This window comes from Phacochoerus africanus, chromosome 5, assembly GCF_016906955.1.
Source record: "Phacochoerus africanus isolate WHEZ1 chromosome 5, ROS_Pafr_v1, whole genome shotgun sequence".
NCBI lineage: Eukaryota > Metazoa > Chordata > Mammalia > Artiodactyla > Suidae > Phacochoerus > Phacochoerus africanus.
In genome coordinates, this window is record NC_062548.1 from 47,041,007 (window position 1) to 47,064,694 (window position 23,688).

General features: G+C 45.7%; 1 pseudogene; it reads left to right on the forward strand.

Annotated features, from left to right (window-relative positions):
- Positions 1 to 15,867: 15,867 nt before the first annotated feature.
- On the forward strand, positions 15,868 to 16,607 carry LOC125126786 (ribosomal RNA processing protein 36 homolog; annotated as a pseudogene).
- The last annotated feature ends 7,081 nt before the right edge of the window (positions 16,608 to 23,688 follow it).

Sequence of the window (23,688 nt, forward strand, 5' to 3'; positions counted from 1 at the left end):
ATCCCACATGGTTGTGGCTGTGGCTTTGATCCCTAGCCTGGGAACTTCCATCTGACGAGGGTGTAGCCCTAAAAAGCAAAAACAAAACAAAGACCCAATTGGAAACAACTGGGTTTCCTGACAGTAGGAAATATATTAAGACATGGCACATCCACACAGCTCTTTAAAATGGCCTTAAAGGCATGAATGTGTCCGTTATCAAGGAGAGATGCTCATTGTCTATTAAGTCAAAAGAACAGGTTACAATACAGTTGGAACACATCTTTGTTAAAAGAAAAGAAGAAAGAGCATGAGAGAGCCATAGAAAAAACTGGAAGGATATATGCTAAGTAATCATACCAAGTGGGGCAGGATAATGTGTTAAGATGCTGCTGTGAGGAGCAGATGGGCCAGGACAGTGATTAGCTGAGAGGGCATCATAATTAGTGTCTTGGCCCAGCAGCCAGCCTGCCTGTTCTTCCCCGTTAACCAAGACCTCGCCTTTGCCCTTTCTACTCGCTCTTCTTTCCCCATCAGGCCACCTAATCTCAGAGCTTCCGTGAACAGTTGGTGGTGGTGGAGTCCCCAGGCTGGAGCCAATACTGGTTTCTTCTCTGAATTTCTTTACTCCATAGCCAGCTGCTTGCTTGTTGTTTCCCCATCAGTGCTGCAGCTCACACTCTATGTGGGTGGGGCCAACCCCACCCTCTCCTTCCCACAACTCGTGTAGCTATTCCTCCTTGGTCTGTGGTGCTTTCTCTCCCATCACTCACTCCAAGTCCTCCTGTTGAAGGTTCCCTCTCTCCCCCATCCTCGCCATGCCCCTTTCCCCTTCTCCCCACTGGGGGCGCTGTTGCATCTGATGTGGCCACCTGTTATCTCTCTGCTACATGCCATTCTGTTCCCATGATATAATATGGCCCAGGTCCCTGTCACCCCTTTCAGGAACTGCCATGGTCACCTCAAGCTCAGATCCCTTAATCTGTGTGTTTGAGCTGTCACTGCTGGATGAATTCTCAGAAGCACACTTCAGATCCTGACACTCCCTCACTCAGAACAATGTCTGTGAGTCCTGCAGACTGTGGATCCCTCTGACGCCACCCATCCTGCAGACATGCATCATCGGCGTCCTCTCCACTCCAGCCACTTGAGCTGCCTGCTACTCCACACTCAGTGTCTCTTTGGCCTAGAACATGTGCTGTCTTTTCTTAATCTTTCTCTGAATATTTGCTTTGAGTTTCCTTCGCATGTCTGCTGAACACTCGGAGGACACAGAGTACGGACCTGGTCTTTTTTCTTTCTTTTTAAGGCTGCACCTACTGCATATGGAAGTTCCTGGGCTAGGTGGCTGCAGGCCTGAGCCACAATCATGGCAACCCCAGATCAATGCTGCATCTGAGACCCACGCCACCGCTTGCAGCACCCCAAGTTTATGAAACTTGCTTTTTTTCATGATGGATTGTGACCCTCCTTCTGGGTTGGTAAACCTACATTCACATGGTCACTTCCCCTGACCCCTAACAGTACCGACACCTCTGTCCTGTGTCTCTCACAGCTGACTTTGATTTATCTGATTATCTATGGGTCCCTGGAAGCTGTTAACATCCATGCTGTTCGATGGTCAAGGGCCTTAAGGCCAGTCTTCCTCATTAACTTCCCCGAAAGTCGTCAGGTAAGGATGACTAAGGACACACCAGGGTGTGGTTTTTACATTTGCAGGAAATTAGCTGATTTCCCATAAATGAAATGGAATCTTGCCGTCACAGATCCGAAGGGCTTTCCGAAGCATCTGGAACACCCTTCCCGATATCCTCTACGTCTTCCTCTTGTTCATCTTCAGTGTGCTGATATTTTCCCTCATGGCCTTGAAGCTTTTTGGGAATAGGTGAGCGCCCCACTCTGAATGTTTCTGCCTGAGAATTCTCCCACCTTTGGGTTTGGCATGTGGGCAGTGGAATTTGTCAGCAGATGCTGTCTTCCTCATTCAGACATTCCAGGAGTGCTCTTGAAAGTGGGGCAGGGAGGGGGAGAACAGGTTGGAAGCCACAGCTTCATTTATGGCTTTATGATGTGGGTTTTTTCATTCTGTATTGTTGGTTTCTCTGAGGGGTCTTAAAACAGTGGAAGGGTCACCCTACTTCACCAAAATCCTGGACATCACGTTTGAGTTCGACGTGCTGGTCACCACAGCAAACAGCCCTGACATCATGTATGTGGGTCCCCAGCTCAGGTTCCTCCAACACCTTTTACCTTAACCCAATTCACTTTGTTAAAAACAGCTGTAAGAGAAAAAAATAGTGATTTTCATATTTCAATGATTTATTCATACTCAAATTTTTGAGGAGTGCAAAATGTCAACATGAATGATAGCCTACTCTCCTCTGTGCTTAGACCCAAATTTAGATGAATTAAAAACAAAAAGCCTGGAGTTCCCATTGTGGCTCAGTGGGAACAAATCTGACCAGCATCCACTGGGACGTGGGTTCTATCCCTGGCCTCACTCAGTGGATTGAGGATCCGGCATTGCTGTGAGCTGTGGTGTAGGCCACAGACATGGCTCGGATCTGGTGTGGCTCTGACTGTGGTGTAGGCTGGTGGCTGTAGCTTTGACTCCTGGCATGGGAACCTCCGTGTGTCACAGGTGAGGCCCTCAAAAGAAAGAAAGAAACAAACAAACAAAAACCCGGAAAGCAACAGGTGACATCTCTGGAGATACAGCTCAAATATTTAAGCCCACTTTCTATTCTGGGATTTTGAGTGTTGAGGTCAGACACCCAAGTCATTTTTTGTAAAGGAATCATGGCTTGTTCTCCTAAGCAGTGATGTGGCTTTCTGATAAAATGAAACAGGAAAAAAAGGTTAAGATTAGTAGTTGTCACCTCCCCCCACCTCCCAAGGGTAATTCTCCACACATCTGGACATTATTGAGAAAAACATCATGGGTTTTTTCTAATGTCCTTTGTGTTAGGGATTTGCCTCATGCATGGAGGTAAGCTGATTTGATAGTGCGACACCTAGCAGAGAGCTCTGGTCGTTCACCATTGGAGGTTGTGTTCAAGCTGCAAACATCAGTCACATCTCTTCCCACACTTGCACTTAGGGGGAAGGGGTGGATTTTCTATCACCCAACTCTGTGTGGGACCATCATGTCAATTTGTTCTGGGTTGGTGGCTCACACATGGGCCTGGCTCTGGCCAAAAGGAAGCAAGGTGAAGTTCCTGGCCCTCCTTGTCTCTTCTTGGGTCTTGCCCTCAGACCCTCAGCTGCCAACATCCCCTTCTGTACAAAACCCAGTTTCCATTAAAAGCGGTATGAGCATGCCTCCCAGGTTATGCCTTATGTCCCAGCACCATTATTAATGGCACTCCTCTCATTCTTAAAGTCTCAGTGGGGATAGAAAATTATCTTCTCTGCAGCAGGGGAGTCTGTGTCCCCGACGAGCCCTGAGAGTAAACCCAGGCTGCAGTTAGGATTCCCTCTGCAGTTCTGGGCACTTTGCTCTCTTTTCAGGGATTCATTTTCTCATATTGAAGGGAGGGCATTGAATTGGGCCGAGCTCCAAGGTCCTGCTTGCTTTGATGGTTGGGACGTCTCTGAGGCACTAAGAATATTAGAAGGCAGGTTGGAAGTGAGCTGTCTAGCATTAAGGATGGTGATGGCTTCGAGGCCCGACCATGCTGTTTGGGAGTTAGGGAAGGTTCTCCTGGGCCTGTGCACATGGCTGGTCCCTGTGGGATGTCCCCAGAGCTCAGTCCCATGAACAGTGATTGTCTCCTTCTAGGATGCCTGCCCATGAGTTCAGTTGGTGGTATTCGCTCTTCTTCATAACCTACACCATCATCAACACCTACATCTTCATGTTCATCTTTCCGGCTGTTGTCTACAACAATTACAGGAAGCACTTAAAGGTAGCACACATGATCCAGGGGTCGGATCCTGGGTGCAGCGGCAGGGAGGCTGGAGAGGGCATTTGCTAAATATTTGAACCTGTCCTTTCTCCTTTTGCTTTGGTGAATCTGAAGACTTGTCTGGTGGCCTGTGGGACCTTGTAGTTCTTTACCAGTCTGAGAGGAGTCTAACAGTGTGTCCCAACCTCATGGGCAGGGGCAGGTCCTAGCTTTGCACCTCACTCTTTTTTTTTTCTTTTTAGAGGGGCTCCTTCTTTTAGAAAGAGAAAATTTCTCAAAAGATTTCCCTTAAATAAGGTCATCACCACAGACTCACCATCCAATTCCTGGGCTCCTGGGCTCCTCCCTCCTGCTGAGGTTACAGGTGTGGTAACCACCCCCACCAACACCTGGGGTTACAGGTATGGTATATCCTGAGCTGAGCCCCTGAGAAGAAGGCCTTGCACTGAATGTGGGGACGGAAAACATGCCCATGACTGAGAGTCACCTGAGCATGTAGGTTTCATACGGAACAGCTTTCAGGGTCCCAGAGTCCAGGACCCCTACTTTGTGGTGTCATGGATGCTGAATTTCTCCAGGGCTTTAGCCTTCACTCTCAGACCTAGATCAAACCGTAGCCACCAGCCTATGCCACAGCCACATCAAACTAACCAGACAGCAGCCCTTCACCCTGAGAACAGAAAACTTAATCCTTCCTAGCCTGTGGCCGAAGGTCCCAGCACCAGCTCCACACCCTGCCTGTGGGCTCAGCCCTTGAAGGTCTCCCCAGACCATACTTTCTGCTTTGCCCCAGGTAGGCACTTTTAGCCTGTATGTAAGCACATGGGCCTTGATTCTGACACATGGGTTCAAATCCAATCTCTGTCACTTAATATAGGACTTAGATGTTACTAAAGCTCTGCAATTCTCAGTGTGCTCATCTGTGAAATGGGGGGGTAATAACACTCCCTACTTGAGAGAGGCATTAAGAGGATTAGAGCACAGGTAAATAATACTCAGCTAGATATCTGAGCTGGTGAACTCAGTGCACATTAATCATTCTTCTTCTTTTTTGTTTTTCTTTTGCTTTTTAGGGCCACACCTGTGGCATATGGAGGTTCCCAGGCTAGGGGATGAATTGGAGCTATACCTGCCTGCCACAGCCACAGCCACACCAGATAAGAGCCACATCTTTGACCTACACCACAGCTCACAGCAATGTGGCCAATCCCTAATCCACTGAGTGAGGCCAGGGATCGAAACTCCAACCTCATGGTTCCTAGTCAGATTTGCTTCTGCTGCACCATGACAGGAACTCCCAATCATTATTCTTCCTAACCCTCCTTACTGCACCACCCTCATGGAGGCATCATGCCACCAGCAGGGTTGGGGTGGGACAGATCCCTCTACTGGCTGGGCCAAGAGGGGGAGAGTGGCAGAGCAGGGAGTGAAAAGTGGAGGCAGGAGGCGCCCAGGAGCTCAGCACCTTGCAAGATGGAGCTGGCACTGTCAGGTTCCCACAAAAAGCCACAGAGTTTATGCCCAGCCTTGGAGGACCCTCCTGGAACAAACAGGACTGGCCACAACTGTGGCCAGGGGAGTTTCTGAGGCCTGGATCCTAGGGACCCATTCAGGCCATTCCTGCCTCTTGGGGGACCACAGTGACCATGCCCCTACTGGGCCTCTGATTGGACAAGTGACCCACCCCTCAGTGAGGAACTCAGGTCCTGGTCTGATGGAGGACAGGGGCCCAAACACAGGGAAGTGACAACATGGAGAGGAGGCTGTAAAACCTGCGATGTGAGAACACAGGAACAGCTGCCCAGGGGGATCCTGCAATACGAGCATCTGCCACAGGCAGTTCTAACCAGACACGCAATCTGAGGTCTCCTTCTCCGACCACTGCAGACAGCACCAGGCCTATGGCTGCTCTCTGCCTGGAATGTCCTCCTGGTCCCCCCTGCCAGAAAGTGGGGAGGGCTCCTGCCAGCTCTCCCATGGCCTCCTCCTGGGAGCCCTCCTCAGGCCCTCTGCAGGGGCTGTGCAGCTCTTGGCACATATCTCTGCAGCACAGGCATCAGCTCCCTGCAGGCTGGAAGTCCCCTGGGAGCAGGTCCCCAGCCTGGCTCACCCACAGGCCTCAGCCCCAGCTTGGAGCATCACAGACACTTGGCATTTCTGGGATGGATGACTGGCCCACACACATTTGATCCTAAGTGGCTCTGCCATGATGGGAGGTCAGATGAGGTCCATGGTTTGCAGCCCTGCTCACATTAGCATGTCCCTGGCAGCTTCTGGGCCCCAGACGGGCTGAGTTTCATGATATGGATACATGTTGATTCAGGATAATTGAACTGGATGAGCTAAGCCTATTGATTTATCAAATGTTGCCCAGACCTTAGACACTGCCTTTCAGAAGCCCCAAGTTCTATTGCTGCTGCTGGTCTAAGAATGACTCTTTGAGTGCTACCACCATCTAGGGCAGTGGTTCTGAACCTCGTCACTATACCGGAAGTTACCTGGTGAGTAATATTTTAAGACCATGGATGTCAGTGTGGGTGGTTTTAAGGTGCTGGTCATTTTTTCTGCAGGGTAGTGGTTCTCATTTTCCTGGGCATTGCAATAACCTCATGGCTTGTTAAAACACAGACCCTTGAGCCAGAAACCCCAGCATTTCCAAAGCAGGTCTGCAGTGGAGCCAGAGTATCTATTTTCCCAACACATTTCCAGGAGCTGCTGTCGCTTCTGTTCCCAGGAACACACCTTGAGAACTCTGCTCCCAGATTTGAGGGAGTTCACAGCCCTGACAAGGAGAGGTCACAGTAGGCCCCAGAGACAGGCTTGTGTGGTTGGGGTCACCTGGGTGGGGGCACAACATGGATCACTAACCAGAGACTGCCTACCTACAACAGGACCAAAGCCAACCCTGGCCACTGCAGCCTTGGCAACAGTGGCAGTGGCAAAGTGGTCTCCTTCCCAGAACCCCATTGTGGAGGCCATGCACCTGTGTGAACCTCCTCACATTTGGGGCTCACTGCAATTTTGCCAGTAAGGAACGTAAGGTGCCAGGGTTCACACTGACTTTCCCTTTTGAGCTGGGACTCAGGCTGAGGTCACCTGAGTCTGCCCTGTGCAGAGGGTGGTAATGGGAGCCTAGAACCCAGACATGGGCAGAGAGATTAGTTACAGTACCTTTAAATGCCAGCATCTGTGGCTTACTCCCTCTGTCACCTGGGCCAGCTGACCTGACTCTGTTCCTCACTTTCTGCACCCTGGAAGTGGTGATATTTAGCCATTTCTTCTGGGGTTATGGGAGGTTCACAGATGGCCCTCCGTGGGGTAGGCTCCTTCATGCCCTCTGCTGGCTAGGTTTCTGGTTTTCATTAGCTGTGTGAGGAAGGAGGTCGAGTTTGCCTGCCTTGCTGCAATGGTCAGAAGGTCCACCAGGCTCCAAATCTTTCTTCTCCTGTGCCCCTCAGCAAGTGTGTGTTACCTGCACCTCTCTGGAAAGGCAGAGGCCCACCTTGGACTTATCTTTCTTATTGACCCTCCTGAGATTTGCTTCTGCCCAGGAAGAGCCTCTACCCCATCCCAGCTCCTTCAGGCATCCCCAGCCGAGTTCTCCCACTCCACTAAGAGAACTGGCCCATCCCCCATCCTCAACCCTCACTGCCCTCATCAGGTCACCCAGGAGCCTTACCTGAGTAGGCAGAACTCACAGAGGTGAGGCTGGGGCCTGGCTCCAGAGGGCGCCTCTGGCCTTGTCTGGGATCAGAGACAGGTTGGCATATGTTATTGGGATTGTAAGGAATATCACAGGCTTTTTACTGCCTAAATTCTTTTCTGTGTGTGTGTGTGTGTGTGTGTGTGTGATGTTTGTCTCTGTGATTGCTTTTTAGGGCCACACCCATGGAATATGGAAGTTCCCAGGCTAGAGTTCAAAATGGAGCTGCAACTGCCAACCTACACCACAGTTCACAGCAACGCTGGGTCCTTAACCCCTGAGCGAGGCCAGGGATCAAACCTATACCTACATGGATACTAGTTGGGTTCATTACCACTGAGCCACAGGGGAACCTTTTCTGAATATTATAAGGAACACTAAAGCAGAGAAACAATGATGACACTATACATCATTCTCCTGGTAGAAAATGAAGGTGAAATAGAGAAAACATGGTTTCTAACTGCAGAACCGCCTTCAGCCCTTACTTGTCAGAAACTCATGCATGGCATTCCTCGGATACCTGGCCCACCTTTACTTTGAGAATAATCTGGAGGAAGCTGCTCCATAAAATATTAAGTTTGACATGCCTGAATGCAATCCCTGATTGGTTGTAATCCTCCCAAATTTTACACATTGAGAGCATAGAGAATTATGGAAGAGAAAATCCCACACACCATGTCTGAGGTGAAGGTTCCACCCACTGTCTGACACAGCCCTACCTTCTACTGCTCTGAGCTCCTACAGCCAGGACATGGTCTCAAGCTCACAATTCTGGCACTCCCTGGCACTGGGGACTTTCAGTATCTGGTACCTGTGCCCTCCTGGTGTCTGCTTGCCACTGTCTCAGGGACAGAATGAGCATGGTGGCCTCCACATAAGCCACGTACAGGGAGCTGGGCTGGTCCCAAACCTCTTTATTGTGACCATAAGTGAATCCATATTTTTCAGACCAACATCTTGATATTTAGTTTGGAAACTCTGAGCTGAAAGCTCAGGGAATGGAAAAGACAAAAAAAGGGGTGGGGTGGGGTGGGTGGGAAGTTCCCTTTGTGGTGCAGCAGAAATGAATCTGACTAGGAACCATGAGGTTAGGGGTTCCATCCCTGGCCTTGCTGTGGTGTAGGGCGAAAATAGGACAAAAGACAAAAGAAAGAAAGAAAGAAAGAAAGAAAGAAAGAAAGAAAGAAAGAAAGAAAGAAAGAAAGAAAGAAAGAAAGAAAGAAAGAAAGAAAGAAAGAAAGAAAGAAAGGAAGAAAGAAAGAGAAAGAAAGGAAGGAAGGAAGGAAGGAAAAAGAATGCAAGCAAGCTCAGGGATTTGGCCTCTGGCATATTAAGGCCTCTCCCTTCAAGCTTCAGAGTCCTTTGGGCAAAAAGCCTCTTTTAATTGTTTCCCTTGAGCCAATGCTTCTTCATCCAGAGGGTGCTCACAAGCCCCGAGCAGAGGTCATGTTTCCAACCCAGATTCCACTGCCTCCTCTGCTTCAGGCTATTTGGGAGGAAAGAAGGGCATCTGGAAGATTCAAAACCACCCAGCTGGTGGGACAGGACCTCAGAGCACCAAATCTATGGGTGAAGATGATCAGTTTATCCTGGCAGCAGAAGAAAAGTTTCACTCGCCCCTCTGGGATTTCTCTTGTCACATTCATTTCCCGGGAAAATTCCCAAACTCACTTACTGAGCAAGGTCACCAGGGAGGAGTGGGATCTGTGCACAGCACCCCACAAGTCCCGCTTTAGAGGTACGCTTTGGCCCCGGTGTGAATTTTTATATGAATCTTACCTTCTGAGCAGCCCAGAGCTTCATCTCTAGTAAACCTACATGATAAGAATATAGACTTATTAATGACTAGCCCAATGTCTCTTAAATACAATCAACTCAGCATGAAAGAAAGGTGTTTCCCAGGGATCTGGTGAAACTTCACAGCCTTCATGCAAAGGGAAAGGAAACTGTGCTTCTCCTTTCCCACATCCTTCCTCAGCCCCTAAGACAGGAAGGTCTGGCATTTGGGGAGAAAGTATTGGGGAGAATGCCTTGGGCATGTGACTCTGCCTCTTCCTCTCAAACTGTGGGCTCAGGCAGCCTGAAAGCTGGATGCAGTCTCCTACTGACTCTGCTCTCCTCCTGAGAGCACCCCAGACCCTGCTTCCTGGAGGTTGCTGTACAAGTGTGGGTGAGTAATTCTGGGCATGATTTTGTGCCATGTCAATCCAAACACTCTCTTGGGCAGCTGATTCAAAGGCCTGGCCTTAATGGAGTGAGAACTGGGGAGTAAATTCTACATGGAGGTTCCCAGACTAGTAAATTCTATATAGAGGTTCCCAGACTAGGAGTCAGAGTGTAGCTGCAGCTGCCAGCCTACACCACAGCCACAGCAGCTGGGAGTAAATTCTATACCCCACCCAACAAAGAATTGGGGTGTTACTTTGCTGTCACTCTGACTTCTGTATCCTGCATCACCACAGGACTTCTTCACATAAGGTCCTATGCACAGGCATTCATAGCAGGAGAAGCTGCAAGGCTAACAGTGCTTGGCAACCCGACCCAGCTGCACGTTATGGAGACATGCCATCTGGTGTCCAGGAGAGCACAGGAATGTATTGTGTCTGTTAGCATTTGGTCGGGGAGCCAGGAGTGGATCCCACACAAAGAGCAGCAAGTCCTAGTAGGTGAGAAGAGCATGGAGACCAGGAATCTGGGTCACACTGTAGACTCATATCCAGCTGAACACCTAGGCAGCATCTGAGAAGCCCATCAGCAAGGAACATTGAGCCCATCACGGGCATGAGATTCAGAGAACTAGCCATGTTCAGGGGGCACAGAGCTGGGCAGTGAATGGGACACAATCCAGAACAAAACACAGAGTAGGAAAGTGGAGACAACAATGTGGTTTTGTTTGCTGTAAGGAGCAATTCGAGGACAGTACGGAGAGGATTTCAAACTTTATTACTTGTGCTGCTATTAACTAACATCTCCTGAATGCAAGTCTGCTCCTTTCAATCTTACCTTTTTCCACCAATGTCTGTATATAAATATTTGACAGGTATACTTCATTTGTTATACATATCATTAGGAGGTGTTCCTGTTGAGGCACCACAGGAGTTCCCAATGTGGCACAAATCTAACTAGTAACCATGAGGATGCGGGTTTCATCCCTGAGCTCAATCAGTGGGCTAAGGATCTGATGTTGCCATGAGCTTGGTGTAGGTGGAAGACATGGCTCAGATCCTGAGTTGCTGTGGCTGTGGTGTAAGCCAGCAGCTGTAGCTCCACTTTGACCCCTAGCCTGGGAACCTCCATGTACTGCAGGTGTGGTCATAAAAAACAAACAAAAAAACAAAACATACAAGCAAAAAACCTATGGAGATTTGATGAGTAATTGTAATGTGGATGGGATCCTGGAACAGTAAAATGAATTTAGTTAAAAACTAACAAGATCTGAATGAAGGGTTGATGAATAATTAATCAATAGTCCATCTAAGAAAGAAATGGAAAATTTTATTCAAACCAACCTGAAGATTATAACCTAGGATTATGTCCTAAGTATTACAACCTGAGGATTATAGCCTCCAATAGTCTTCCAGAAAATTCTGAGGACTGTTTCACCCTTAGAGGACAAAGCACAGTTGCCTACATTTTTGAAGAATAGGGTTATACATCACAGTAATGTATTGACAGTTTACATAGTCCAACAAGGAGATTAGGGGTCATTGAGACCACTTACAGGACAGAGAAAGAAATGTTAGCTAAGGAGTTTACCTTGCTAGTGCCAGGAGGAAAAGGCTTTTTGTGGTTGTTGTTTCCAGTAGGCATTCCCATGTATTCTAAAAGGATCTAGTTAATATATAATGCAGATGTACAACGCACACTAAAGTTTCCCTAGCCTGGGAACCTCCATGTGCTGCAGGTGTGGCCATAAAAAAAAAAAAGCCTATGGGGAGTGGCTCAAAAGGCAGAGAAAATTTTATGTGAAATGTTTCTTGTTCTGCCTCAAGAATGGTTTTGTTTAATTGAAAGTATTACTTTAGTTAATAATACATCAATATTGGTTCATTCGCTATGACAAATGGACCCTACTAACATTAGGTATTAAAAATAGAGGAATCTGGAGGTGAGCCGTATGAGTATTTTAAGTACTATTGTCACAACTTTTCCATAAGCCTAAAACTATACTAAAATAAAATATTTTTAATGTATTACATTTTTTATTAAAATCTTATACTTTGGGGTTTGGGATCATGTAGGTGTAGTACCTATCCAACTTTTTTTAAAAAGAGAGAGGCAAAAAAATAATCACAATAAATGTAAATTCCTGGGTTCTTAGGAACCAAGGTTCCAATTTAGCCCGTCCAGGGCTAAGCCCAGAAATATGTATTTTTACAAAGCTCCCCACATGATTCTGGTGCAGGTGGCTTCAGATCATACTTTGAGAAGCATCACCTCCTCCTAGTATGTTTTATTGGAAAGCTTGGTGCATGACAGATAAAAGCCATTCAGGTGACTGGGCCCCAGCAAGCCACACTGACAGTGTTTGGTCTAACCTCAGACACAGACCATGAGCAGCATCCTACCACAATAAAGGAAAAAAACCTGACAGGACCCTGAGCATGAAGAACAGTCACATTGGGATGACTTCATTCCTTGGGGAAAAATAAACCTGGAGGTCCCTTTTCTGTGCAGCTGATTGGTTCATTTGTTCATTCACATGTTCATTCATTTCCTTCCACCTTTTGTTCTTTGCTTTTTTTTTCCCACTGTACAGCAAGGGGGTCAGGTTATCCTTACATGTATACATTACAATTACATTTTTCCCCCAGCCTTTCTTCTGTTGCAACATGAGTATCTAGACAAAGTTCTCAATGCTATTCAGCAGGATCTCCTTGTAAATCTATTCTAAGTTGTGTCTGATAAGCCCAAATTCCCCATCCCTCCCACCTCCCCCTCCCCCTCCCATCAGGCAGCCACAAGTCTCTTCTCCAAGTCCATGATTTTCTTTTCTGAGGAGATGTTCATTTGTGCTGGATATTAGATTCCAGTTATAAGTGATATCATATGGTATTTGTCTTTGTCTTTCTGGCTCATTTCACTCAGTATGAGATTCTCTAGTTCCATCCATGTTGCTGCAAATGGCATTATGTCATTCTTTTTTATGGCTGAGTAGTATTCCATTGTGTATATAGACCACCTCTTCCGAATCCAATCCAATCATCTGTCGATGGACATTTGGGTTGTTTCCATGTCCTGGCTATTGTGAATACTGCTGCAATGAACATGCGGGTGCACATGTCTCTTTTAAGTAGAGTTTTGTCCGGATAGATGCCCAAGAGTGGGATTGTGGGGTCATATGGAAGTTCTATGTATCGATTTCTAAGGTATCTCCAAACTGTTCTCCATAGTGGCTGTACCAGTTGACATTCCCCCCAACAGTGTAGGAGGGTTCCCTTTTCTCCACACCCCCTTCAGCACTTGTTATTTGTGGATTTATTAATGATGGCCATTCTGACTGGTGTGAGGTGGTATGGTATCTCATGGTAGTTTTGATTGGCATTTCTCTTATAACCAGCGATGTTGAGCATTTTTTCATGTGTTTGTTGGCCATCTGTATGTCTTCTTTGGAGAAATGTCTATTCAGGTCTTTTCTCCATTTGTCCATTGATTGATTGGCTTTTTTGCTGTTGGGTTGTATAAGTTGTTTATATATTCTAGAGATTAAGCCCTTGTCGGTTGCATCATTTGAAACGATTTTCTCCCATTCTGAAAGTTGTCTTTTGGTTTTCTTTTGGGTTTCCTTTGCTGTGCAAAAGCTTTTCAGTTGGATGAGGTCCCATGGGTTTATTTTTGCTCTAATTTCTATTGCTTTGGGAGACTGACCTGAGAAAATATTCATGATGTGGATGTCAGAGAGTGTTTTGCCTATGTTTTCTTCTAGGAGTTTGATGGTGTCCTGTCGTATATTTAAGTCTTTCAGCCATTTTGAGTTTATTTTTGTGCATGGTGTGAGGGTGTGTTCTAATTTCATTGCTTTGCATGCAGCTGTCCCGGTTTCCCAGCAATGCTTGCTGAATAGACTTTCTTTTTCCCATTGTATGTTCTTGCCTCCCTTGTCAAAGATTAATTGACCATAGGTGTCAGGGTTTATTTCCGGATACTCTATTCTGTTCCATTGGTCTGTCTGTCCGTTTTGATCCCAGTACCACACTGTTTTGATGACTGTGGCTTTGTAGTATTTCTTGAAGTCTGGGAGAGTTATGCCTCCTGCTTGGTTTTTGTTTCTCAGGATTGCTTTGGCGATTCTGGGTCTTTTGTGGTTCCATATAAGTGTTTGGATTGTTTGTTCTAGTTCTGTGAAAAATGTCATGGGTCATTTGATAGGGATTGCATTGAATCTGTAGATTGCTTTGGGTAGAATGGCCATTTTTACAATATTGATTTTCCCAATCCAGGAACATTGAATATCTTTCCATTTCTTTCCATCTTCTTTGATTTCTTTGATTAAAGTTTTATAGTTCTCGGCATATAGGTCCTTTACCTCCTTGGTCAGGTGTATTCCGAGGTATTTGATTTTGTGAGGTGCAATTTTAAAAGGAATCGTATTTTTGTATTCCTTTTCTAATATTTCATTGCTGGTATACAGAAATGCCACTGACTTCTGAAAGTTCATCTTATAGCCTGCTACTTTGCTGAATTTATTCATCAGTTCAAGGAGTTTTGGGGTTGAGTCCTTAGGGGTTTCTATGTAGAGTATCATGTCATCTGCATACAGTGACAGTTTTCTCTCTTCTCTTCCTATATGGATGCCTTTTATTTCTTTGGTTTGTCTAAGTGCTGTGGCTAGGACTTCCAAAACTATGTTGAAGAGCAGTGGTGAGAGTGGGCATCCCTGTCTTGTTCCAGATTTGAGGGAGAAGGCTTTCAGTTGTTCCCCATTGAGTATTATATTTGCTGTGGGTTTCTCATAAATGGCTTTGATTATGTTCAGGAATGTTCCCTCTATACCCACTTTGGCGAGGGTCTTGATCATGAATGGATGTTGGACTTTGTCATATGCTTTTTCTGCATCTATTGAGATGATCATATGATTTTTGACTTTTTTTTTGTTAAAGTGGTGTATGATGCTGATTGATTTGCGTATGTTGAACCATCCTTTGTTCTTTGCTTTTTAAACAGGCACACCTGTGGCATATGGAAGTTCCTGGGCCAGGGGTCAAATCAGAGCTGCAGCTACCAGCCTATGCCACAGCCACATTGACACCAGATCTAAACCACATCTGGGAACTGTATCACAGCTTATGGCAACACCAGATCTTTAACCCCCTGAGGGGGGCAAGTGACCAAAATTGCATCCTCAAGAGACAACATCGGGTCCTGAACCCTCTGAGCCACAGCAAGAACACTTCTTTCTACTTTTAAGGACTTATTTGCAGGAGGAGCTGTGCCAGATGATGGGATTTCATGTGGTGAGCAAATGCAACCTACATCCCTTCCCTAGAAATTCATTCATTTTTTTCAATTTTTATTTCTTTTTCTCTTTGAGTGGATTTGCAATGTTGTGAAAATTTCCGCTGTACAGCAAAGTGACCAAGTCCTACATATCCCCCAAAACTTGAGAAGCTGATTTCGGGTCCTTAAAGAGCCCAGGGAATTGCATAGCCCTTGTCTGTCTCTCTCTTACAATGGCCATCCCATCCCTACCTCCATGCCACTCTTCCCTGCAAAGAATAGCAAGACATGGAAGTTTCCTATTCCTTCCTTCATCAACCCATGAACTGAGCCCAGGATGAGATCCACCAAAGTAAGAGCTATGAGGTGGCAGAGACTTTTCCAAAATGTCTGGGAAAATTGCATATTTAACCACATTAAGTCCTTCTCAGTGGACCTAGGGACTGGGTCTCTCTGCTTTTAGATGGACTTGCCTCAACTCTGCTGTCATACTGTTGCAGAAACCATGGCAGCAGAAAGAGACAAGCTGCACTTGGAGATGTGGAATAGCCAGGTTTATTCAGCACCAGTGTGGGCTCAGAGGAGTCACCCCCAGAGTCTGAGGGGTGACTTCTTTTTCCCATACAAGCATCCTGGCCCTCCCTCTTCCCCAAGCAGACAGTGTTCCTGTTTAAGAAGCTGCTGCAAGATTACGAGAAGGGTAGTATGGGGTAAACAAAGCTGCTATCAGGCAGGCAGCTGCCTCCTCAGCCAGGGGTCATGGGTGGGGGTGGGGGTTGTTTCTCTAGTTAAAACTCTCACTTCAGAGTGCTATTAGTCTTTGGCTCAATGCACAAGCTGATGCCGAGAGTGAGCTCCCGGGATGGTTTGGCTGCTGGGTCTCCCCACAGGGCCTGGGATGGTGAGGAGGATGGCGGGGGCCTGAGGAAGGGCACTTCTGTCATGTCATTTGAGGAGCTGTTGGAATTGCAGATCCAAGTGGGGACTAAGACATACAAACAATTGGTAACTGGAAACAGCACTAAGAAGCAAAGTTCTAGACCACCTGTCCAAAAATCATATGTGGTCAATAAGCACAGGCCTCTGGAAATGTCAGCCAGGGTCCAGGTGCCATTTTTGCGTCAAATTGTCCCCATCAGTAAGAAGGTAGCCCGCGACCCATGCTTTGATGATCTGTCAGGGGAATATAATCCTGAGGTTTTTGATAAAATGTATCAGTTTCTAAATGACATCTGAGCCAGATAGAAAGAGCTTGTGAATAAACAGTTGAAGAAGCACCGCTAGGGGAGGAGCATGAGAAACCACAACAGCTTCTTCAGAGCATGGAGCAGCAAGACATGACACAGTAGGAGCAAAAGTGGCAGCAGGAACTCTGCCTGGCCCTGAAGCAGGAGTGGTGGGCTCAGGCCCAGCAGGGCCATCGGCCATACTTCCTGAAGAAATCTGAGCAGTGCCAGTTGGTCCTAGCTGAGAAGTTCAAGGAGCTGAAATGCAGCAAGAAGCTCGAGAGCTTCTTGAGTTGAAAGAGATGCCAAAATGCAGGCAAGGACAGAAGACATCTCCCTTTGAGCAAAGAGTAGTAAGGAAATGTCCTCAGCTCTGCTGCTGCCCCAGCAAGAAATGCAGCTCCTGGGACACATTTGGGCTGGGCCTGTTCTTCTGGTCCTTTCCCACTCAAGGGCAATGCTCACAGCTGCCTTGGAACTAGATTGGCTCAGAGATGACTGAGAGGGTCTGGGCTGCCCCAGGGATGGATGAGAGGAGCAGTTCAGCCTTGTGCCACAACACACTTCCTCTCCTTGGACCTGGATCACTGTGTCCTCCTGTCCTTCTCCCACTTACCTTGAAACAATGATTCTGGTATAGAAGGAAAAGAACCAGTGAGTGACATTGAGGCCAGTTGAAGGCCATAGGGTCTATGAGTGGCTCTCAGGACTGGGTCTTTATGTGGGAGCCAGTTCATAAACACTCTTGTCACTCATCTTTTTTATTCTGCTTATGTTGTGGGCAACCTAGAATTGCTGTTTCAGGGGTTGTGCGTGGGGTGGGCAGTAAACCTGAGGCTGCTACAAAGTGGAGAGTTAGTTCACAGCCCCCTCCTACTTAAACCCAACAGATGACATGATCATTCAAAGAGGGAACCAATTCCACAACTCATCAACATAGCTTTGGTATCCGATGCAAGGAGAGATAGGAGGGGGGGGGACAGAAAGCTTCCCCAGTAGGTCAGCACAGCTGGCTCTACTGTTTGGGTTGCAGATTCAATATTGCCCACATGGACTAGAAAGTATTCTTAAGCTGACACTTCAGTTTAAATGGCCTCAGGTTGATAGTACCTTGAGGCTCCTGGCACACAAGCAATTGCATTCCTTTTGAGGATTGTATGTGAAACACAGGCCTTAAAGAATTCCTTCAGATAAAATTTCACTTATAGTGAAAACACAAAGCACACAAGGAAAGAAACTACTGTGAGCAAGAGTCATTAGGAACAACAGCAACAGAATCAGACATGCAAAGACTAAGATGTTGGAAGCATAAAACAAAATGTAAAAATGTCTTAGGTTTAAAGAAAAGTTCTGACTAATGAAAAAACATCAAAAAGGACCAAATTGGTTTGATAAAAAAAGTTTTTAATGGAAAATGTAGTATTTGAAGTTAGAAATTTATTATGGTTAAGTAGCAGATGAGACACACCTAGAAGGAGAATGAACTGGAAGTAGATGTGGAGATGATGGAGCCCAGGAAAACTGGGAAATGGAAACTAAGAAAAAGAGGTTAAACACGTGGAAGAAGGGAGTTCCCTGCTCCAGCACCACAGAGTCCATGGCACCTCACAGCACCAGGATGCAAGTTTAATCCCTGGCCTGGCACAGTGGGTTAAAAGGATTTGGGGTTGCCACAGCTGTAGCTCAGATCCGATCCCTGGCCCAAGGACTCCATGTGCCACAAGCGGTGGCAAGAAAAGAGAGAAAAAAAAGGAAGATAGAATGAGGAGGTGTGACACAAATCGCAGTTCCAGAAGGAGAGAGTTCTTGAGAGGCAGAATTTTCTAAAGCAATAGAACATAAAAGCCTTAAGAATCAGGAGGACCAAACAGGAATGTGGGGGGGGTGGTCCTGGAAAAATCACACAAACTAGAGAACATTAGAAAGATTAGCATCTAAAAAACAGCTGGAAAGGAAGGGGTAGAATTCAAAGCTGAGACCTCTGTTATTGCTTGATGCTTCTGGGATGGTGAAAAAGATGTCCTATTGACAAAAACACACAAAAAATGCATTTCTCCCAGTGACCAAGATGAAGGCTGTAGCTGCCAGAAGAGTTCTGGCCCAGAGGGAGCAAGGGAGCCAGTGCCATGGCCTCCCCAATGCCACATGTGTCAATTCTACCATAAAGCCAACAAACCATTTCAGGATGATAAAAGCAGAAAAAGACAAACTACTGGGGTCACAGGAACCTTAAGAAAATAGAAGAGAAGCTTGAAAAAAAAAAGATAAAGTCTGAGCAGTTAAAATCCCTCTTAAAAAAAAAATAAAAACTTACCTCAATAAGATGACCTTGAACAGAGGAGATGTCCCAATTGAGGAGATGTCCCGATTGTGCATTGCAGTAGATGGAGCAGTTTTGGGATCCTGGCTCCAACTCTTCCAGCTTTGTGAACTTGCTCACCTCAGTCTTTCTGATCCAGATTCTCCTGTTGTAGAGTAAGATCTCACTGGCCTCTCTGGGCTCAGAACACAGGGTCTGAGCCATGGTGGACTGTCACTAGGTGCAATTCTGATAAGGATGATGGTGGTGATGGTGATAACGATGATAGTGATGGTGAGGGTAGTGGTGACATGGGTGACTTCATATCCACAGGGATTTGGGGACAAATGGTTTGGGGTGCAGTTCAGGCAGCAGTACTAATTGAACCCCACACCCATGACCTTAATGTACAGCCCAGGTGGACAGCAACTACCCAGACCAGCAATCCTCAAACTCTTTGATCTCAGGATCCCTTTATGCCCTTAAAAATTAGTGAGGACCCCAAGATGTTTGTTTTAAAACAAATCTTTAAAACATACTTTTCATCTTTCATTAGCCACTGAAGCCATGACACCATCACTTGTCATGTTGCTTCTGGAAAATTCTGCTGGACGCTCATCTTTAAAATGAGAGTGTGGTGGGGAAGAAAGGAGTTCCCATCATGGCTCAGCAGGTTAAGGACCCAATATTATTTCCCTGAGGTTGCAGGTGTGATCCCTGGCCTCACTAAGTGGGTTAAGGTTCCAGCGTTGCCATAAGCTACAATGTAGGTCACAGACATGGCTCAGTTTGGTGCTGCTATGGCTGTGGCTATGGCTGTGGCCAGCAGCTGCAGCTTTTATTAAACCCCTAGCCCTCCAACTGCCATATGCCACAGGTGCAAACAAGAAAGGCAAAAATGGAAGAAGTTACTTCTCCTAAATATTTCTGACATTTTCACAAGGGTATTAGTCCCATCTCAGGGAATTCTTTTTCTTCTAGCCTTTTGGTTCAGTTTTCCACACCAAGATATTGCCCTCCCCTTTGACCCCAACATTGCCCATGCATGTGCACATATAAACACACACACACACACACACACACACACAGTCAGCCTCTCTCCCAGGCATCACCACCACACCTAGGGGAGGAATTCCAACCATTGGCTCCCAGTCAATACAAGGCAATCAAATTGCACACAGCTTGAAAGACTCGAGGATCATTATAAAGATGCAGGGCTGAAGTTTGCCTCAGGTCTGCCTGCTGGAAACATGAAAGATTTGCAAGTCACAGGCAAAGATTAAACAAGACTGTGACATCAGCTTCGGCATATAAACTGTTTTAATGTGCCCTCAAGCTCTTTGGAAGCAGACTGGACACTGAGCATACAGTTGCTTGACCCATCACAGGTTACCATCATGACTGACAATAACAAGGCACTCTCCACCAGCCCGGATGAATATCAAAGTTTGCAAATTGGCCACCCTGGGGAAAGATCCCTGCCACAGACAATTTCCTTCAGCCCACACAGAATTAAACATCAGCTGGTTCCTAACATTAAAAGCCAAGAGACTGCACATAAAAAATCTGAATTTCTAGCTCTAAAAAAAAAATCCGACAATACTAGGGCTATGTTTCAACAGTGGGCTTGAGCAGAGCAGTAAATGCTGCCTTAGAGGGTGCTTGTGTATCCTTTATACCTTAACTTGAAACCACTAGGTGGCACCTGGAGGAGGTGGGGGCTCCAAGGGTTTGGGTTCAGCACAGAAAGAATTCAGTGAGAGGTGAAGCGACACATCAGAGGTGACTTAGTGGGATGGACTAGGACGTTGGGGTTAGTCAGTGGAAACTATTGCTTTTGGAGTGGATAAGCAATGAGGTCCTGCTGTAGAGCACTGGGAACTACATCCAGTCACTTGTGACGGAACATCATGGAGGAGAATGACAGAAAAAAGAATATGTATGTCTGGATCACTTTGCTGTACAGCAGAAATTGACAGAACATTGTAACTCAACTATAAGAGGAAAAATTAAAATCTTTTTAAAAAATTTATTTTTGTCTTTTTAGGGCTGCATCTGTGGCATATGGAGGTTCCCAGGCTAGGAGTTGAATTGGAGTTGTAGCTGCCAGTCTACACCACAGCCACAGCAACACAGGATCCGAGCCACATCTGTGACCTACACCACAGCTCAGGGCAAAACTGGATCTTTACTCACTGAGCAGGGCCAGGGATGGAACCTCCATCCTCACGGATGCTAGTCAGGTTCATTTCTGCTGAGCTATGATGGGAACTCCAAAAATTTTTTTTGAAAAAAGTGAATTTTTGGAGTTCCTTTCATGGCACAGCATAAATGAATCTGACTAGGAACCATGAGATTGTGGGTTCGATCCCTGGCCTCGCTCAGTGGGTTAAGGATCCAGCATTGCCATGAGCTGCGGTGTACTTTGCAGGTGCAGCTCAGATCTGTTGTTGCTGCGGCTGTGGCATAGGCCCACAGCTACAGCTCCCATTAGACCCCTAGCCTGGGAACATCCATATGCCACAGGTGTGACCCTAAAAAGACAAAAAAGACCAAAAAAAAGATGTGAATTTTTTTCTTTTTAGGGCCACACATGTGGCATATGGACATTTCTAGGCTAGCAGTTGAATGGGAGCTACAGCTGCCGGACTACACCACAGCCACAGCTATGCCAGATCTGAGCCACATCTGTGACCTACACCACAGTTCATGGCAACACCAGATCCTTAACACACTGATTGAGCTCAGGGATCAAACCTGCAACCTCATGGTTCCTAGTCAGAATCATTTTCACTGCACCTCGATGGGAACTCCAGTCTTCCTCATTCTCGAATAGCTTCCTTCATCAGTGTCTCCTCCATGTCCAGCACAGGGGTTTTCTTCTTCTACATGGTCAAACTGGGACAGTTGTGGTGCAATGGAAATGAGCAAAAAATGGTAATATATATTAAAATATGATCAATCATCATAGGTTTCAGTATAAGGTTACCTTTTCCTATATTTTTGTTTCAGTGCGTGCAGAGAAGCATGTCCTAGGAATCATTAACTTGGTAATCACACTAGGCAGGATGTGCTCTCACTCCACCATTGTTTTATTGTTTTAGGACACGTCTCATGGCTTTGTCACTAAGCAAGCAGGCTTGGTTTTGCTGTTAAGCTGGCCTGCTTTCTTGAATGATCACTAACTCACAGAGGTCTCCCAGACTTTTTTTCTACCTATGATCCCCTAGTGGGGTTAACTATTTAATCACCCACTTTGACCCTTTACTCTGTCCCTATTGAACCCACTTCTCTCAACTATATCACCTGCCACACCCATCAGCTACTGTATTAGGTATTATATATTCTCAGAACTAACACTACTGGCTGTTTTAAAGGCTCATGGTTAGACCCACTCCATTTACAATTAGGTTTACTATAACCGCTACTATGCAGAAGCTCCTCTGGGAGCTGATGGGCATGAAAAAGGCCTCCGAAGCTAAAAGTCAATGCAACTTGCTCTGGGTAAAGGCATCAGAGTTAGTTAACTTATTTCTATTTTATGCACAATTCTAAAAGATTTTTTTCAATTCATACTTTTCAGCCCAAAGAGGAAAATAATTAGAAGCATGGTGAAGATAAGGAGGAATTCCTTCCCTCTCAGCCCCCACTCAAAATACACATACACACACAGAGACACACACACATGCATAAATAAATATTAATGGTGGAAATAGAAGTAAACACTCTCTCTCATGTTGAGATTTACTATATAGCTGCAATAACCAAGACAATGTGGCACTGGAGTTCCCACCATGGCACCATGGCACAGTGTATGGAATTTCCAATTGTGGCTCCGTGGTAACAAGCCAGACGAGTATCCATGAGGAAGCCAGTTCAATCCTTGGCCTCTCTCCATCGATTAAGGATCTGGCATTTCCATGAGCTGTGGTGTAGGTTGCAGACACAGCTCAGATCCTGCATTGCTGTGGCTGTAGTGTAGGCCAGCAGCTACAGCTCTGATTAGATGTGGAGCCTGAAAACTTCCATATGCTACATGTACAGCACTAAAAAGTAAAAAAAAAAAAAAAAAAAGAAATGAAAATGAAAAAAGAAAGAAAGAATCATATTTTAAAGGCTTGGGTCACTGCAGAGGAGCAGATTGGATCCCAAGGCCAGTGCATTACCCCAGCTGTGACTCAGCTTCAACCCCTGGCCTGGAAACTACCATATGCCAAAAGTGCAGCCTTAAAAAAAAGACAGAGAGGGAGTTTCCATCATGGCTCAGTGGTTAACAAATCTGATTAGGAACCATGAGGTTGCAGGTTCGATCCCTGACCTTACTCAGTGAGTTAAGGATCTGGCATTGCCATGAGCTGTGATGTAGGTTGCAGATTCAGCTTGGATCTGGTGTTGCTTCAGCTGTGGTGTAGGCCAGCAGCTAGAGCTCCAATTAGACTCCTAGCCTAGGAACCTCCACATGCCAAGGGAGCGGCCCTAGAAAAGGTGAAAAGACAAAAAAAAAAAAAAAGACAATGTGGTGTTGGCAGAGGAGTAGAGACATAAGTAAATGGATCAGAATAGAGAGCCACGAAATAGACCTACACAAGTATACCAAATTAACTTTGAACAAAGGAGAAAAGGCAATTCAATGGAAGAAAAATATCATTTTCAATAAATGGTGTTAGACAACTAGACTTCTAGAGGCCAAAAAATTAACCTCAACCTAGACCTCAAACCATATAAAAAATTAACTCAAAACAAATGGTGGAAAATAAATGTAAAATGCAAAACTTTATATAAATATTCTAGGAAGAAAACTAGAGAAATCTAAGGTACCTAAGACTGTGCAAAGTTTAATCAGACTCAACACCATAAGCATGATTCAGAAAAGGATAATTTGGACCTTGTCAAAATTAAAAATATTTGCTCTGCAAAAGACCCTGTTAAAGGAATGGAAAAAAAAAAAAGAGATTACAGACAAGGAGAAAATATTTACAAATCATTTATCTGACGAAGAATATATACCTTGAATACACAAAGTAAACTCAAAACTTGGCGTTTAAAAAACAAACCATGCAATTAGAAAATAGGCAAAAGACATGGACAGACCTTTCACCAAAGATGATATGCACAAAACAGTCACAAGAAAAGATG